The sequence below is a fragment of the Natator depressus genome, chromosome 2 (assembly GCF_965152275.1).
Source record: "Natator depressus isolate rNatDep1 chromosome 2, rNatDep2.hap1, whole genome shotgun sequence".
Taxonomy (NCBI): Eukaryota; Metazoa; Chordata; order Testudines; family Cheloniidae; genus Natator; species Natator depressus.
In genome coordinates, this window is record NC_134235.1 from 8233783 (window position 1) to 8252109 (window position 18327).

At 45.3% G+C, this 18327-nt stretch overlaps 1 long non-coding RNA gene across 1 annotated transcript; it reads left to right on the forward strand.

Moving 5' to 3' along the window:
• Nucleotides 1–7567: 7567 nt before the first annotated feature.
• Nucleotides 7568–17629, forward strand: LOC141981254 (uncharacterized). The gene is made up of 3 exons (XR_012637702.1): nt 7568–7673; nt 10563–10760; nt 17484–17629. It is a non-coding gene; the product is annotated as an uncharacterized LOC141981254 (long non-coding RNA).
• Nucleotides 17630–18327: the final 698 nt, after the last annotated feature.

The following is an 18327-nucleotide window of genomic DNA, read 5'->3' on the forward strand; positions in this document are numbered from 1 at the left end:
AACTCTTATGGAGTCACAATTCAGGAACCCATTATCTAATTAATTTAAAAGGTTCTAGAAAAACTCTCCCTTAGCCCTAGACCTAACCTACCGATTTTGAGGCTGTTCTGATTTTTTGGTGAGCATTAAAAAAGTGGCTCTCACAAATCAGCATGCTAATGGAAATTTATTTACAACTTATTTATGGAGCATCTGCTATTGCTAGAATAAGGAACTATACACAGGGTCACTCAAGAACGATCAGCCCCTTGCTCCAATTAAAGATGGGCACTGTTTGAGATACACATGGACACCTTCTTTAAAATGAATGACATAGGGGACACTCACCAGCAGTGCCATGGGAAGCCATGAAAACTCAAAGGAATAATTATGCCTGATATTAGATTAATTAAATTAGATGAATAAAGGAAAAACTCCTTGAAAGGCTCCATAATAACTTGCAGGATGTAAATCATCAGAGAGCGTCTCAACCAAGGGGGGGAAAAGGAAGAAAATGAGATTGAATTATGATGTAATAAAATAAAAACAATTATTGAAAATTCAAATAAAATCAGGTCTCTTCTCTTGCCAGGCCTGATAAAACTTAATGGGAGAACTTATGAATCTGCAATGAAGACAGGCTGTGAAAGATAAACACTAGTACTACAGAAATGGGTACGTCCCTGAGGAGATCCTGTCAAAATTATATGGTGCCCACGAGGAAATACAGAAACATCCAAAATAGATGCAGTCGCCCAAAACATGCACCTCCTGCACCTTACAGATAAACAAGGGATCTGCCTGGAGGGAATTTTCCTAAGGTGATGATATTCTGCAAGTGATATACGAGGAAACCTTCCCACAGTTAAAGCAGGGCTAGCCTAGAATTTTAGCAACAGCATGAAGAGAAAATGGGGTAAGTTGTACATTGGGTTCAAACCCCTCAAACTGATGAGTGACAGCCACTCTTCCCCCATGTTAAATATAAGAAATAATAGCGGTCCCCAATGCACTTTGAAATTCTAATGACTGGGTTGGAGGGGTTTTGGCAGGGCATAGTGCAATAGGCAGGAAACAGAGAGACAGACAGCTTGGACAAGCATGGTATGGGACCCTGACCCTTGTAGAAGCCAAGAGAAGGGGCTTCTGGGTCTGGACAAGCTGGCTAAAGAGGGTTGGGGCTGTCATCCAAGAACCAATCTCCTATTGTTTGATTCCTCCTGCATGCGGGGAAACATGGCTGTGTCCATTCTTTGTACCTAAACAAGATTGCATCCAAGAAAATTCCTGACTCTACCATCAGTTTCTCCTAAGAGGAACAACTCGCCACACCCTGAATCTGGATAACTGCTTGCGTCAAAAGGGATAACATGGTGGATGATGCTCTGAGGAGCATTCCAACAGACCTTGTAGATGTCTAGGATGGGAACTGTTGTCAAAGAGCTAGCTGCTATGACCAAGGAAGGAAGCCCACCAGGCTACTTGAGGGTGGAGAGAGGGAAGCAGAGAGAAGACTCTGGGTGGCCATTTGTTTCCACAGGAATACAAGATAATCCCCATGCTCATTCTCCCCCTTCCAGGCTCTCTCCACTCTTCATTGCCGTGTGCATGTGGGTGGCTTGTCCCCAGCATTGCAGCTCTAGACCATAGACTTCAATGGAGAAAAAATCCACAGGTCTAGAGTGGATCTGAAGGGAACAGCTGAAGCAGCAGAGAATGAGTTGCCTTCTAGAATGATGAGGAGCCTTCAAGAGCTAGCTGAAGCTAGGAGACTTTGAATTCTCTGTCTCAGTTTCTCCATGTGTAAAGTAGGGATAAGAACCCAGGGAGGGGAACTGTAGTGCTCAGTTAATTAAAAGTGGTGGAGCGCTTTGAGATCCTCTGTCGAAAGCTGATGATACAGAGAACGGAGTCAAAAACAAGACTTCATGCTTGTTTAAATGTGTTTATTGGTTGTTGACAACATTAAACAATCCAGACGGCAGTCATAACACCCTCGATTTCAGGAGCTGTGCTGCTTACAGCCAGCGTCTGCTCGAGCTTCATTTTTAGCTCAAGAACACAATGTTCCTCAAAACAACAGACCTTTGAGTGACACTGCTAATGTTGGAATCTGTTTGCAGCAGAGTGTGCTGATGGGAGAGATTCCAAGGACCTCCTGAGCAGGATTTACACTGCGAGTTACAAATTCTTCCTCTTCTTCACACCGCTCTTAATCACTTCCACTGAGAAGCCGAGGCAGGTTTGTTGTCACAGGCCAGTGGGAGGCTTGATACATGTCTCCCTTGCACCCTGATGAAAGAATAACCCCCAGCCACCAAAATGCCCCCAAGCTGTTTTCATTTTGTCTGTGTCAGACAGCTGAAGATTAATTGCTGTAAATGTGGGAAATTATCCTCTACTGGCACCTAAGTGAATTACGGCCCGGTGATGCATGGCAGGCTCCACTAAGCAAGATGTGTACATGCGGGAGAGAATGAAGCTGCCTCTGACAGTTTTATTATGGTCACTGTGGTGGCTTTGAAAGATTTCTCAGCTATACCCAACACCCAAGCCACTGAAATGTGTATCGCTGCTTAAAAAGCACCAAAGCACACTTCATGTACATTTTTTTGTAAAGGAGGTGAGAAGCACAATGGGAAAAGATGCATCTGGGACAAAGCTGGGGCTGGTTTTATCTTTCCTCTAGAGCAGGATCTCACACCATTCCTTTCAACCCTTCTGAAAGGTCCTCAGGGGTGATCTTAGGTTAAAGCACTAATCCAGGACTTTGGAGGCCTGGATTCAATGACCTTCTACGCCACAGACTTCCTGTGTGACCTGGGAAAGTCATTTAATCTCTGTGCCTCAGATCCCCACTTGAAAAATAGGCACAATACTTCCCTACCTCTCAGTGGTGGTGTAAGCATAAATTCATTAATGATTGAGAGGTTCTCACCTACTAGGGCAAATGGTGGCCACAAGTACCTGACAGGTTCGGTGGATGGATAATAGAATTGTCATGACCTGTCCTTTGCTGGGCTCATACCTGGTTCTACACTGGGTTCTCTGGATCCCTGATACAGCCCCTTTGCCCCTCTATGCTTCCTCTCATGACACTTGGATATAAATTTTGGACAATCCAGGCTGCTTTTCTTAACTCTATTTTGAGGGCCCTGCAGATCTCTTGAAAACCCACCGGCTGACTATGCCTCCTGCTTCTTGACAAAATACTCAACTTTTATTGAACCTGATTAAACATAACAGCGTACAGCAATCTTTCTACTTCTTACTCCACTAGGGAAAGTCTGATCTTATCAAAGCCAGCAGGGGCACAGTCACAGAGACACAGAATTTAACACTTGAAGGGACCACCAGATCATCTAGTCTGACCCCCTGTATGTCACAGGCCAACAACACCACCCAGCACCTTTCATGATCACTATCTAGTCTCCCGACCCCTCTGTGATGTTGCTTCCTCTTCTCCCCAGGAGCCTTCAAATTCAACCCTCCAGCAGTTCTGAATGAGCAGTCTAGGTGAAGCTTCCATCCAGGAGTCCAAGTCTCATGGTCTCCCTGCACCCAATGGCATGTATTCTTCTTTGGTCTTCGCCCCACAACATATCCCATCATACAATTTCACTTGATGCTAATTCTGTAACATCTCATGTCAAATAATTTCAAGTTAGTATAGTCTCTTCTCCCCAAGAATATACAACCTTTCCCCTCTACATCATTGGGTTCAGTTCAGCTCATAGCTGGAAGTGCATACCATTTAATACCTGTCTGCTAACCCAAGCAAAGACGTGGTGGATCTAGTCGGAAGGGAAACCACCATTACGACTGAGAATATCAGCAGGGAGGCTTGAGTAGATATGGAGTATCTAGTTGGTTCCTATGGGTCGAGATTGAGGCACATAGGAAGAGAGCAGTGTCATGGAAGCATGCAGTGTTGCTGTCCATCTGTTTACATACCCAGTCCTCACTGCCATTAGATCGGAGCACTTTATCCTCACAGCACCTAAGTACTATCCCCATTTTACAGATAGAAAACTGAGGCACTGGGTTAAGTGACTTGCTCTGGGTCACACAGGAAGTTTGCACCAGAGAAGAGAATTTAATTTAGGCCCTTCAAGTCCTAGTCCTCTAGACTATCCTCCCTATGCTGCACGCGGTTTGTTGACTTAATTTTTCATAGCTTTCAACTGTTTGCCAGCACTAAACTAACTTAGAGAAAAGGTAAAAGGGATAAAAAAGTGATCTGACTTGTTATGTGGAAGTGAAGTTACAAGGCTAGACCATCAGCACAGGTCCACTGACTTCCATGGAACCATAGGAACACAGAAACATAGGAATTGCCAGCATGGATCAGACTCAATGTTCATTTAGTCTGGTACTTTCTCTAACCAGATGCTGCCAAGGGAGGTGCAAGAAAATCCACATGGAGTAATCTGCCCCCCCATGAAGGTCTCATCCCAATCCTTAATAGAGATCAGCTGAAACCCTGAGGCATGTGGTTTAATATCACTTCCAAATGTTTTGTTAGCATTAACTATTATAAAACACTGGATATTGTTATCCATATAAATGTCTAATCCTGCTAGGACTATTGCCAAGTTCGTGGCACTTATAACATCCCGTGGCAATGAGTTCCTCAATCTAATTGCCTGGTGCATGACTTCAATAGAACAATAGTAATTTAGACTAGTGGCTCTCAACTTTTCCAGACTACTGTACCACTTTCAGGAGTTTGATTTCTCTTGTATGCCCCAAGATCGAGGGAAGAGATTATTTCCCTCTAATCGGCACTGGTGAGGCCACATCTGGAGTACTGTGTCCAGTTTGGGGCCCCCTGCTACAGAAAGGATGTGGACAAATTGGAGAGAGTCCAGCAGAGGGCAACAAAAACGATTAGGGGGCTGGGGCACATGACTTATGAGGAGAGGCTGAGGGAACTGGGGTTATTTAGTCTGCAGAAGAGAAGAGTGAGGGAGGACTTGATAGCAGCCTTCAACTACCTGAAGGGGGGTTTCAGAGAGGATGGAGCTAGGCTGTTCTCAGTGGTGGCAGATGAGAGAACAAGAAGCAATGGTCTCAAGTTGCAGTGTGTGTGGGGGGGGTTAGGTTGGATATTAGGAAAAACTATTTCCCTAGGAGGGTGGTGAAGCCCTGGAATGGGTTACCTAGGGAGGTGATGGTATCTCCATCCTTAGAGGTTTTTAAAGCCTGGCTTGACAAAGCCCTGGCTGGGATGATTTAGTTGGGGATTGGTCCTGCTTTGAGCTGGGGGTTGGACAAGATAGAATCATAGAATATCAGGGTTGGAAGGGACCTCAGGAGGTCATCTAGTCCAACCCCTTGCTCAAAGCAGGACCGATCCCCAATTAAATCATCCCAGCCAGGGCTTTGTCAAGCCTGACCTTAAAAACTTCTAAGGTAGGAGATTCTACCACCTCCTAGGTAACGCATAGGTAATGCATTCCAGTGTTTCACCACCCTCCTAGTGAAAAAGTTTTTCCTAATATCCAACCTAAATCTCCCCCACTGCAACTTGAGACCATTACTCCTTGTTCTGTCATCTGCTACCACTGAGAACAGTCTAGAGCCATCCTCTTTGGAACCCCCTTTCAGGTAGTTGAAAGCAGCTATCAAATCCCCCCTCATTCTTCTCTTCCATAGACTAAACATCCCCAGTTCCCTCAGCCTCTCCTCGTAAGTCATGTGTTCCAGTCCCCTAATCATTTTTGTTGCCCTCTGCTGGACTCTCTCCAGTGTCGAATAGAGGGGAACGATAACGTCCCTCAATCTGCTGGCAATGCCCCTACTTATACATCTCAAAATGCCACTGGCCTCCTTGGCAACAAGGGCACACTGTTGACTCATATCCAGCTTCTCGTCCACTGTAACCCCTAGGTCCTTTTCTGCAGAACAGCTGCCGAGCCATTCAGTCCCTAGTTTGTAGCGGTGCATTGGATTCTTCCGTCCTAAGTGCAGGACTCTGCACTTGTCCTTGTTGAACCTCATCAGATTTCTTTTGGCCCAATCCTCCAATTTGTCTAGGGCCCTCTGTATCCTATCCCTACCCTCCAGTGTATCTACCTCTCCTCCCAGTTTAGTGTCATCTGCAAACTTGCTGAGGGTGCAATCCACACCATCCTCCAGATCATTTATGAAGATATTGAACAAAACCGACCCTTCGGGCACTCCACTTGATACCGGCTGCCAACTAGACATGGAGCCACTGATCACTACCCATTGAGCCCGTTGAGTCCTGAGGTCTCTTCCAACCCTAATCTTCTATGATTCTAAGTTTCTCCTCATTTAAAAACTACTTGTTTACAAAATCAGACATAAAAAAACAAAATGTCACAACTGAAAATATTACCGAAAATTTGCTTACTTTCTCATCCTTACCATATAATTATAAAATAAAACAGTTGGAATATAAATACTATGTCAGTTTATAGTATATAGAACAGTATAAACAAATCATTGTCTGTATGAAATTTTAGTTTGCACTGACTTGGATAATGCTTTTTATGTCGCCTGTTGTAAACCTAGGCAAATATCTCGATGAGTTGATGGACCCCCTGAAAGACCTCTGTGTACCCTACACTTATCCCTGGTTGAGAACTGCTGATTTAGACCATATGAGGGTCTGGCCTATGTTGTACACTTTTAAACCAGTTACTCTCAGCTGGGGACTGTGGGGGCAGAGACTGTTTATGAAGGTAAATGAAATAAATAATGCCTCAATCAGCAGGCTTGAATCAAAAATAAGCAATAACTGCAAAATTAGCCAAAAAGGACTTGCTTAAGGTGTACCTTGAAATTCATAAATCCCAAGACTGAGGGTTTAATCTTCCTCCCTGCCTATTTTTGCTCCCTTTTATCATCTCACTACCACTCCCTGGTTGTCCCTTATTGAAAAGCGATGATGCACAAGTGTTTTCCTAACAGAGAAAACCGTGGTCCCTGCTACAAAGATCTCAGAATCCCACAGGACTCTGCATGGTCATATGAGAGCATGTGGGTGCATCCCTTTGTGCACTGCAGCCTTACAGAGGCACAGTGTACACAGATCCATACATGAATGATACACAGAGCCTCACCCTGACCAGTGCTGAGGGCCCATTGAAGTCAATGGGAGTTGCGATGCTCAGGACCACAAGTTAGATCGTCCACATGTCAGTGGTGCGGAGATATCATCCCAATGTGTATTTGCTTTCTCTTTGATGCCCTGTATATTCACTGCTTGGTTGATTTTAATGGAAAGGCTTCACACAAAAGGAGGGGTTTGATTGCAGGCAGGAAGGGGCCATCTGATTCCCAAGGAGAGGGTAGAACTTCCAAGAGTTGGGGGGCGGGGATGAGAGTGGGAGGAGGATTTTCAGGGCAGGAGGGAAATATGTAGGAGTGGGAGCAGATAGTTAGGCCGGTAGGGAGTCATGCAGTGCCTTGAATGTAAATGTAATAGGATTGTAAAGGGCCCTCCCCTAGTGAACCTCTCCTCTACAGGATAACAGCTTGCGGAGTTACTCCTTCAGCTGCTGTAGCAGAGATCTGCAGTCCAGTTCTGAAGCTCCAGGGTTCCGAATGTCTCTTGGTGGGAATATTTACCTCTGGAGGGGCAGCTTGAATTTGATGGGGAAGGAGGAAGCCACAGAAGGTGTTTGAAGAAGGGAGAGACATGGCCTGAGTAGCAAGAGAGACAGGTGAGTTTAAAAGTCATGCTTCCCGAATGTAAACGGCACTACACTAGCTGGGGTCACCGCCCTTCTCCTGCTGAAGACAATGGGCATTTGGCCAATGAGAATGGAGTTGGGTCTCTTATATGGAAGACTTGTGAATGCGGAATCCTACTCCATCTGCCTCTTGAGGGGACTTAGAAAAGTGTGTTGGGTACAAATACTGCAGCAAAATTCTCACTTGAGATTCAAGCCTAAAGAACTTGAGTTTGTTGAAATGGGTGGAGTCCACTCAAGTGTTCATCTTCTGGCACATTGGGAATCACCGATAGAGCTGCTGGCCTTTCTGGGTCCCAGCAGCAGGGGTGAAAGTGAGCTGGTACGGGCCGGTACGGCGTACCGGTGAGAAGCCGGTACTGGCCCATATGCAGCCCGTATGCTGCCCCTTCCCCATCGACGGCCGTGCCGGTACGGACCCTATCGGCAGGGCCACCGACAGGGGAGGCAAAAGGGGCAGGAACGTTAAAGCATTGCTGCAACGCTTTAACATCATTGCCCCTTTTGTCTCCCCACCCCCAGGGCTGCCGACGGCGGTGGGTAAAAGGAGCAGCTGACCCGGGGCTGGCGATTTAAAAGGGCCCAGGGCTCCCGGCCACCGCTGCCACCACCACTACCACTGCCCTTTTAAATCGCCACCAGAGCCCAGGGCGGTAGGGGCCAGGCTGACCCCCCCAGCCCCTCCCCCTTCCGCCTGAGGCTCCGCCCCTTCTGCCGGAGGCACCGGACCCGTACCGGTAAGAATTTATTATTACTTTCACCCCTGCCCAGCGCAGACTACCAGTGAGCCTCCTCGCTCCCACAAACGTTGTCACACACAAATGGGATTTCTATAGGAACAAACCAAAGAGCAGCTGTGTGAAAATTTATTTGTCAGTGGCTGGTTACAGATGAGTAGGATGCTAGAAAAGCAAATTCACAGGGCATAATGAATACCTGTTAAAAGTTTGGAAAACAAGGCAAACTATTTGGCTATCCAGAGTTAACATTAATTGAATGACAACACAGATAAATGCTTATGGGTTCCCTGATATTTATCTTTGTATACCAGTAGATGGATGGATATTAAAGTCTGTACCTTGGGGATATTACACTGTAGAAATCCAGGGTATAAATTGACCCACTTCTTCTTGCAGGACATCTCTGTGCTTCTATCCAGAAAAGTTTCTTCTTGGCTTTTAATTGCCTCATGTACCTCTGTGTATTCTTAGATCTGCACTTCTTTTTACTGTAGGTGAGGTCCAAAGCTACATGAATCCATCATACCTTTTAAATATTCCTCCGTCTTTGTACTCAGTAGTATGCTTCTGATTCATTTCAATTAGTTTAATCTGAGATGTGGAAACATTTAGCAGAAGCAAGTGGCGAATCATTGTTATTAATGCTGCCGAGGCTAATTGGAATATTGTTTTGTTCTCACAGTGCCTGGAATTTGTCAGCTTTTTTCAATCCAGATAAATAAGGACAGACTGGATTGCTATGCAGTTAATGAAATAGCTTGGCAAACTGCATCTCTAAGAACTTTTCTGTTCTTGGAATGCTGATGAACTCAAAGGAGGTTTTGTTTGATTTCTTGGTGGGGGGGGGGGTGGTAACTGAGGTCTCGCTTTCGTGTGTTCTGTGAAAAACTTACCAGAAACTGTTTGCTACATGCTGGAGGGAAAATCTCTTGCAGTCTAATGTATTAAAGCAATGTTATTGTATATTAGTGATAAGTGAGCATTTATATCTCCTCTCTTCTTCTACCCTTATCTTTCCCTGGTCATTAATCAGTTTTGTTCCTTGTATGAAAAGGTATTCGTACTTTATACTTGTCCCTGGATATTGGAAGACTCAATTTAGCAAAACATTTGAGCATGTACCTGAGTGCCATTCAAGCACACACTTAAGTGTTTTGTTACCCTACAGCCAGAGTCCAAAACAGCCAAGAGAGCCTGGCTTTGAGTGACACGCAAGCAGAGCAAGTAGATTTCAAGGTACATTAACAATCATGGGCCTACTTCTGACCTCAGATCCAGGTGTCCAGTTGTTATTGGTCTCAGTGGGAGTGCTCAGTGCTTGTCAGAGGGGAACGTGCAATCTTTTTCTATTAAAAATAATCTGAATAATAAATAGTACGTCACACTTCTACCACCGTCTGCATGAGGATCCCGAAGAACATTATGCTTTTTCATGAATAAAAGCGCCACAGAACCAGTTTACGGCAGGTATACCCTGGCCCAAGACTAGGGCTCCGATGTGCTACGGTAATACGGATAATAAATATTGACTCTAGCCTCATTTTACGTATGGGGAAACTGAAGCAGTGAAAGGGCCAGACCCACCTTATTAAAAGCTGCCTCTAATTCTGGCTGTTTCAGTGTTTATTTAGAGGGATAAACTACGTTAAAAGATCACTCGGCTTAAGCTCTGGGTGCCTTTGGCAAACTCTTTAAAAATACAGTTAATACATTAACAGACCAGCAAGATTGTCAGCTCTTTGAGCCAGGCACCATCTTTTCATTCTGCATTTGTACTGCACCTAGCACAACGGGGCCCTGGTTCACGACTGGAGCTCCTAGGTGACAGTGCAACATACATAAATAAGAAAAATACCCACTGATAACATTAGGGTGCTCAACTCTATAGATTCATTTTGGGTGCCTCAGTTGAAAGGGCATTCTGAAAATCTGGTCCTTAATGTCCTACAGCAAGTCACTAGAACCCAGACCTCCTGATTCCCAGACCAGTGCTCTAGCCACAAGCCCATGCTCTGCTGTTTTGCTGATCACCTATATTTCCCATTCAGTTTCAACTGCATATGGTATTGTTCACTTCCTGTCCTACCCTGTGGTGTAACATTGCCATGCATTCTTACAGAGCTGCTGGGTTGCACCCAAGAGGTGGCTGCACTTCACGCAAGCAGATGATGGCACTTAAAGCGCTTGTAGTTAGCAATCCGTTGGAGCAAAAAGAGCTACAGAGCAGATTATTTATTTCCTCCTTTCAGCAGGAAGCACCAGGCCTTCTCCTCACATCTTCATATTTCTGCTACCAGATGAAAAAGGAAATGCAATGGTAAGTGAATATTCTTTTAAAATTCATAGAAGGTTGCAGTTTCTTAATAAGGCTTTGACCTCAGTTTGGTTTAAGTGGGTTGTGTCAGACCCAATGTACCCATTTCTACAAGTGATGTTTTACACTAATATACTCTATTGAAATCATAGACTATCAGGGTTGGAAGGGACCTCAGGAGGTCATCTAGTCCAACCCCCTGCTCAAAGCAGGACCAATCCCCACTTTTTGCCCAAGATCCCTAAATGGCCCCCTCAGGGATTGAACTCACAACCCTGGGTTTAGCAGGCCAAAGCTCGAACCACTGAGCTATCCTTCCCCCCAAATGACAGATGACAGATGACAGATGATACTTAAAAAAAATCCACATCTCTCTCTCTCTGTCTCTGAAGTCATCACCAACATTAATCTGATTTAGAAAGCTGCTTGTGCTCTCCTCTGTGACCTGGAAACACCTGTAACCCTTCTACCAACAGCATCAGCAGCAAGTACTGGGTCCTTCTTTCTTGGGGCATCTGTAAAATTTGCTTAATTTTGTCTCGAGCTGGCACCCAAGTAATCAGGGAACCTATATCCACTCTGGATGCCTTTGATAGGCAAATCTGTGCTCACTCACAACCACATTCAACAGAGGTTTTTAAAAAAAGAACTTTATTGGGTGATGGAAAGGACAGGATGAACTTGGACAAACTTTGCAATTTAATCCTGTCTACCACCTACTGCCTCAGGGTTCATGAATCACAGTCCCAAACAATTGGACCCTGAGTGACTGGTGCAGTTTTGCTACCTCCCAGTCACAGTTCATGGGTCCCCAACTTCCCCACTCGCAGTTTGTGGATCCAGGATCCCAGGAAAATCAGGGTTACTGTTTCTTAGGCAGCTCTGGGGCTCTACCACCTGTCCTGATAGAATGAGTTCAGCAGCTAGGACAGGATGGCCTCAACAGAGTCTTTAGGCCAAAGTAGACTGATGCTGCAAACTCCTTTCCTCCCACCAGAGCCCACACAGCTGCTCTCAATCTGCTGCTGTCTTGCTGAGTGCTGTGGGTGAGCACTGTGATGTTCTCTGAGGGTGCCCAGAACCGTAAGCCACTGTCTCACCCCTCCACCTCAGGAAGAGAGAGCTTTACTGGAGCTTAAACCGTGTGTTAGCTACCTGCCACATTGGTCTGCCCAACTAACCAGCAAACTCCTTGAGACTCTGCCAGAATGTAACCTTGCTTTGTAGGTAACATTCAGTGAACCCCACTTCCCAAACCTTCTGGAAGTGCATTCCTCTGCAGCATTCAGCCCCTGTCACTGGGCACTCACAGAAATTACCAAGTCTGCTGTCTCCAAAGAGACAGAATACACACCCTTCTGCTGAGGAAGCCCACCTCACTTTAATATCACAGCACTGAGACACATTTATAATAAAACAAGAATAAGTGCATTAATAACGAGCAGGGATTTAAGCAATACTACATAGAGATAATGGAGCCAGAAAATGGCTACAAATAAAACAAAAGAATAACAGACTTCTAAGAGTTTACATAAAACCTCAGCAGGCCCCACACTTTGTCTAAAGCAGTTTTCTCACCTGCAGTTGCTTTTCAGCATCACCAACCCACATTGTTGGTGATCTACCATTCACAGAAGCAAACAGCCCTGAAATCTTTGTTCCACCAATGATGAATAACGGGATGCTCTTTTGCTTCTCCATATATTACCCAAAACTCACTGATTTGTCCGCACTGTTCTTCCCTTACTATTGACTTTCCATTCCCCTACTGACCTATGTGTAAATAGGGTTTCCATTTTTTGGTTCCACAACGCTTATTTTGCATCGGAGACAGGTAGATAGCTGACTTCTCTCCTATCTAGAAAACCTTCTTTCTCTCCCTTTGTTTGGTCACAGACCTTAAAGCATAAAGTATCCATCAGTCCTCATGTGGTATTACACGCACTTCACTATGTTATTAATCACCCCTGTCTCACCGACTTTCATATAAGACCTGTCTCAATGCACTTTTAGAGGTGGTATTAAAGATGGTAATAACTACTCTTTTGGGGAAGAGAGAAGAAATTAGTTGAGATGAGCTGGACATAGAATCACGGAATATCAGAGTTGGAAGGGAGCTGGAGGTCATCTAGCCCAATCCCTGCTCAAAGCAGGACCAATCCCCAATTAAATTATCTCAGCCAGGGCTTTGTCAAGCCTGACCTTAAAAACCTCTAAAGAAGGAGATTCCACCCCCTCCCTAGGTAACGCATTCCAGTGCTTCACCACCCTCCTAGTGAAAAAGTTTTTCCTAATATCCAACCTAAACCTCCCCCACTGCATCTTGAGACCATTACTCCTTGTTCTGTCATCTGCCACCACTGAGAACAGTCTAGATCCATCCTCATAACATGTTGTTATGGCAGCTGTTGTAGAAGACCTGTCATCCCAGCTGGTGTGTGGATTTCAGTGGCCACCGGTGGGGATGGTGAAGTCATCTGTCTCGCTCTCTCTGGCCTGGACTGGTGAGGATGAGGATCACGATAATGACGGCCCAGGGTCCCAGGAAATAGTGGGGGGTAATGCTCGTTCTAGTAGCCTACATTTATTCTTTTTTTTGTTCTTTTTTGCCAAATTTCCTCCACAAAATCTTCCTTTTAAAGGACCCCAAAAGGGAATAGCCCATCCCCTCATTATTTTGTCCAATTAGAATGAATATCCGACAAACCAATTTTGGTTCATTAATCTCCAGTTCCACATCTTCTGGTTTTAACAAGCATAATTGTAACACTCCTTGGATTACATCGATGTGGACTTTTTACTTTAGACTAATCCAGTTTCTCTGCCTGGGTTTCTTGCACCTGTTCCCATCCACATTTGTTATTCTACGTTATTGCGACATTTTCTGAATTGACACTCACATGTTCCAGTTCAGCTCACAATTGGAGTAAATTTGTTGGCCCGATGGTCACAGCAACACAGCTTACAACCTAAATAGCCAAGACAGACAATGGCTGGGAGGGGAAACTGAGGCACAGGGAAGGTCACACAGTGTTACAGCCAGGATTAGAATACATCTCTACTGACTCCTAGTGCACTGCCCTAGTGGGCCAGAGGGGTTAATCAGAAACCGAGATCTGGCCTTTGGTACACCTAGTTAAAAAAAAAAATAGAAAATGACTGAAAGATCAAAACCAAGATTCTCTTTGCACTCTATAGACTATTTCCTTTTTACTTGGAAAACCCTGGAGCCTGATTCTAGTCTCACTCACACTAGCATAAAGGGAAAGGGAGCTAAAATTGAAGTCAGGGAAGTCACGCTGGTGTAGATGAGCTGTAAATGAACACAACATCTGGTCCCTTAGCTCTTGGAGTCCTTTGTTGCTGTAGGATAGCAGCATGAAGGCCTATGAGATTGATGCCTGATCCTTCTCCCATTGAACCCAAGGCAAAATCCCATTACAGGCCAGGATGTGATGCACATAGCACCTGAGTCCACGCATGGTCAAGTTAACTATAAGAGCTACATGAATTTCTGTCTGACTACAACAGGGCTACTCATAGTAGAAGGTTCTACTCAAAGTAAGGAAGGCTCTCTCGGTCTGGCCCATTGGAAGCCCTCGATCAGTACAAACGTGGGGATTTTTGTCATAATGATTTGGATGGGTATAGCCCTTTTAATTTGAGAATTTCAAAGAGATTCACAATCTGTGCATTAAAACACATGTCACATGACCCTCATGAGATCGATACTACCCCATTTTACAGATGAGAACAGGGAGGCTCAGTGAGCCAGGAGCAGAACATGGGCAGTGTCCTATCTATTTTGATTAAATAACTTTAAAAGACGCACACCCACAGCTCTTGGTGCTGTAACACACCATTAAAAATGTAATTAAATCTCAGCAGCATCAAAATGATCAGTTTAACAGGAACCCAGCCAGAACACCCGCCTACACACACTCCATTCCTCTCGTCACAGTCTAGGAAGCACGTCCTCAGCCTTCTCCCTAACCCCTGTTGAACAGATGTCTTTTTCAGCGTGCCCCCCAGAATAACTACATTTGGACTATTTTGGATCAAGATCACTTCTTTAATACCCAGATCTTGTTTGCTTCATTTGACTCCCGGATCGCTATTTTCACAGGAGCAGGGCATGGTGTTGACAGTTTATTTTTTTCATTAACTAAAATAATTTCCCCCCGCTTCCCCAGATCCTGGAGTTCTGCTGAGGTCAGCAGTTCCGAAGGGAACAGCTTGTTAGAGACATCAGTTGATCTCAAGACGCATGAAATCCCAAGGGGTTTTCACCCAATATATTTATTTTAAAGGCATATGTGAGCAAATGAGTCTGAGATAATTGAAACATAAAATCAATGATAATTACTTTGTGCTTAAGAACGCTCCCCAGTAATTTTGCCTGTGCCTTCAGCAATATTCCAGGCAATGCTCACCCTGCTGCATCTTTTCTTCCTTCCTCGTTCCAATTGGCTTAACACAATCATTTATTTTCTAGTATTACTTTAGCTCTGTTTCCGCCCCCCGCCCTCTTTCTTCAAAGCAATTCAATTATTTATTTGAGCCCAGCACCTTAACTTCTCAGTGGTCATGTACGATGATTCGGGCAGTTATGCTGGTTTACTAGCCTGTTCGGGCAGTTGTGCTGGTTTACAAGACTTTGGCTCATTAGCTATCTCCCATTCCAAACAATCCCAGTTTCACATGCACGGTTCAATGGGAGGTGGGTAACAGTGACACCCTAGGGACCAGTACAATGGCCTGTCGTTAACCCTAAGGGGAATTTGCTGAGCTGGTTGTTGTGCACGATCAGCAGTGGTGCAAGTAGAAACCATTTCTTGCTGGTACTGCACTCATGGGAGGGACACAAGGAGGGGCACATGACCTCTCCATGTGACTCCTCCCTGCCCCACCCGCAGCCCAACCCGCACCCCACGCTCTCCCCGTTCCCTCCGACACCCCCGTTTGTATACACAAACATCAACATGCTTAACTACTCACTTTCCCCCCAACATCTGTAGTATTTCAGTCTGTTTATATGGAATATGGGAGTTGGGTGAGGAGCCATTTCAGCATATGTATGACTTACTAAAAGACAAATTTTAAGTAGAACTGCATCCTAAACTGCTTTATCATATTGTACCCAAACATTGCATTTCAATGGAGGATTCAACTTCCTTTCTAGGAACAGACTCCTGAAACTCTTACCAGTCCACAAAAGTGGTCCATAGTCATGCAAATAGTCCCATTGTCTTCAATGGGATTGATCAAATGATTTAGGGTTTACAGAATTAGGTTCCAAGTTTGTAAATTGTTCTGGATGAAAATGGCAATGCCTGAGCTGTCACATCAGGAGGAGCTTCATTCCAATAAAGGGGGCAGATGTGTGATAAGTCTTAGCTCCGTTGCTAAAATAAGGAACATATTTTCCGCAAAGTTCTTTGCCGATTCCTGAGGCAGCTGGTTTAAGGCCATCAGTGTCCAGCATTATAATTTCACTTATAGTTCTCTCACCCACAAAGCAGGAAAATGAGGCATTTGTTTTGCTGCTCCAGTTCCAGTTAACAAAATGCATGTTAGACTAGTTTGGTTGCAAAGAAGAATTCTTTGTACATTGGGGACAACACCTGATTCCTGTCAGGCTACGAAACTGGGCTGACATCAGAATCCAAACATCCTCTGGTCAGTGCAAGCAGAAGCATTCCTCTAACGATTTGGACTTGATGTGATGCAGTATGGATGTCATGGATAATTCAGACCAATGGGGAGAAACAGAATCAAAAACACTGTTTAAACACCTTCCGTCCCCTCCCATCTTGAAGACTCCTGACCAATGTAACAGCACGATACATGTTAACAAACTTAAACAAAGCCTTTGTTGAAGTTTGTTAGCACATGTATTGTGCTGTTAAAGCCATACAAAGAATGAATGCCCTCCCTAGCCTCATTCTGCTCCTTTAAGGAGCAGAGCACAGCCCCACCCACCCCGCTCCAGAGGGTGGGGGGCTAGCCCCGAGTCTTTCTGGTACCCCGTACTGGCTCAATGTTTCTTGCCAGTACTGCGTACTGACAGTACCGCCCTACTTGCGCTCACTGTGGCTTTGGAGAGAGTGATACTGTTGCTGCATAAGGTGCTTGTTAAATCCAGCCTCGAGAACCGAGTGCAATCCCACATTTGCACTGGAGAATGGGGCAATGCCGGGGAAGCCAGCAATAAAAGTAATGACGGCCTAAAGAATCTAAAGGGTGAGGAAAGGCTAAAACAGGAAGGTTCATTCTCACTGGAGAACGGCAGTGGGGATTTTTCAGATTGCAAATGGGGTTAATAGAATCTGCAGAGATTAGTTGTTAGTTGATTTTAAAGTCTGGTGATGGAATGGAAAACCAAGGGGGGATGAATCTAAGAGTCAGGAGCTGAGGATAATTTCAGGCAGGGCTATTTAAAGCAAAGGATAATAGATATGCTTAACAAACACCCATAAGAGAAGCTGTTTAAAACAGAACATATAAGGCCCTGATCCTAACTTCTGGCTGAGCTCCAATCTGTGCAGGGCCCAAGGTGGGGAGGAGTTGGCTGTACCCATTGTGATACAGCATGGCCAGAGGGCAGCAGGAGAGTGTTATTCCCTGTAGAGGGAAGAAAGTTTGCTATAAATTAATTAAAGCACCTGATGCCAATTAAAGCACCTGAAGCCAGTCACATGATAAACACCCCCCTGCTTCAATCAGACAAGAGGAGGAGTTGAAGCAGAGCGGATTGGCGTTGGAGCAGAGAGCAGTTTGGAGGAGTTGAAGCAGAGCGGATCGGCATTGGAGCAGAGAGCGGTTTGTAGGAGTTGAAGCAGAGTGGATCGGTGTTGGAGCGGAGAGCGGTTTGGAGAAGTTGAAGCAGAGTGGATCAGTGTTGAAGCAGAGAGCAGTTTGGAGGGAAGCAGAGGAGAGTTTGGAGAAGTGCTGCAGTGGGCTAAGAAGACCAAGACCCTAGGTAAAGGGACACCTGGTTTGTGCAGAGGGAGGGCAGGAAGCCCCACAAGCTGAAGAGAAGGAGAGGGAAGTAGCCCAGGGGAAGGAACCGATAGTTTACCACTATCCCTAGGGCCCCTGGGCTGGGACCTGGAGTAGAGGGCTGGCCCGGGTCCCTCCCTCTCCACTCCCCTCCTCTAGGATGCTAGTGGGGCAGTTAATACCCCAGTTCAGGGGCAAGAAACGATGCCCTGAACCACCCACCCCCAGAAGAGAAAGCTTGAGACCCATCATAGTAGTGCCAGCAATTTGCCACACCATCCTAGGGCTCCTTCAGCGTAAATTAGGGATGTTCTCATTTACGCATGGCCCCTGTGCTTGTTACACCAACTGGAGATCATCAGAGCACAGCGTGCTCCAGCCACGCTCTCAGATAGTCCCCCTACGCCAGAAGGCTGGAAGGGCGTGATATAGGGTTGGCTCTGCATGTTCCGGACTAGCCACGAATTCCCCCTTGCCAGAGGGAATCCTCTGCTGCCTCTTTAGGATAGCTTTATGGGGAGCAGCACAAAAGCATGGACCAAGATTGGCCCTCAGTGTGTTCAAGGAA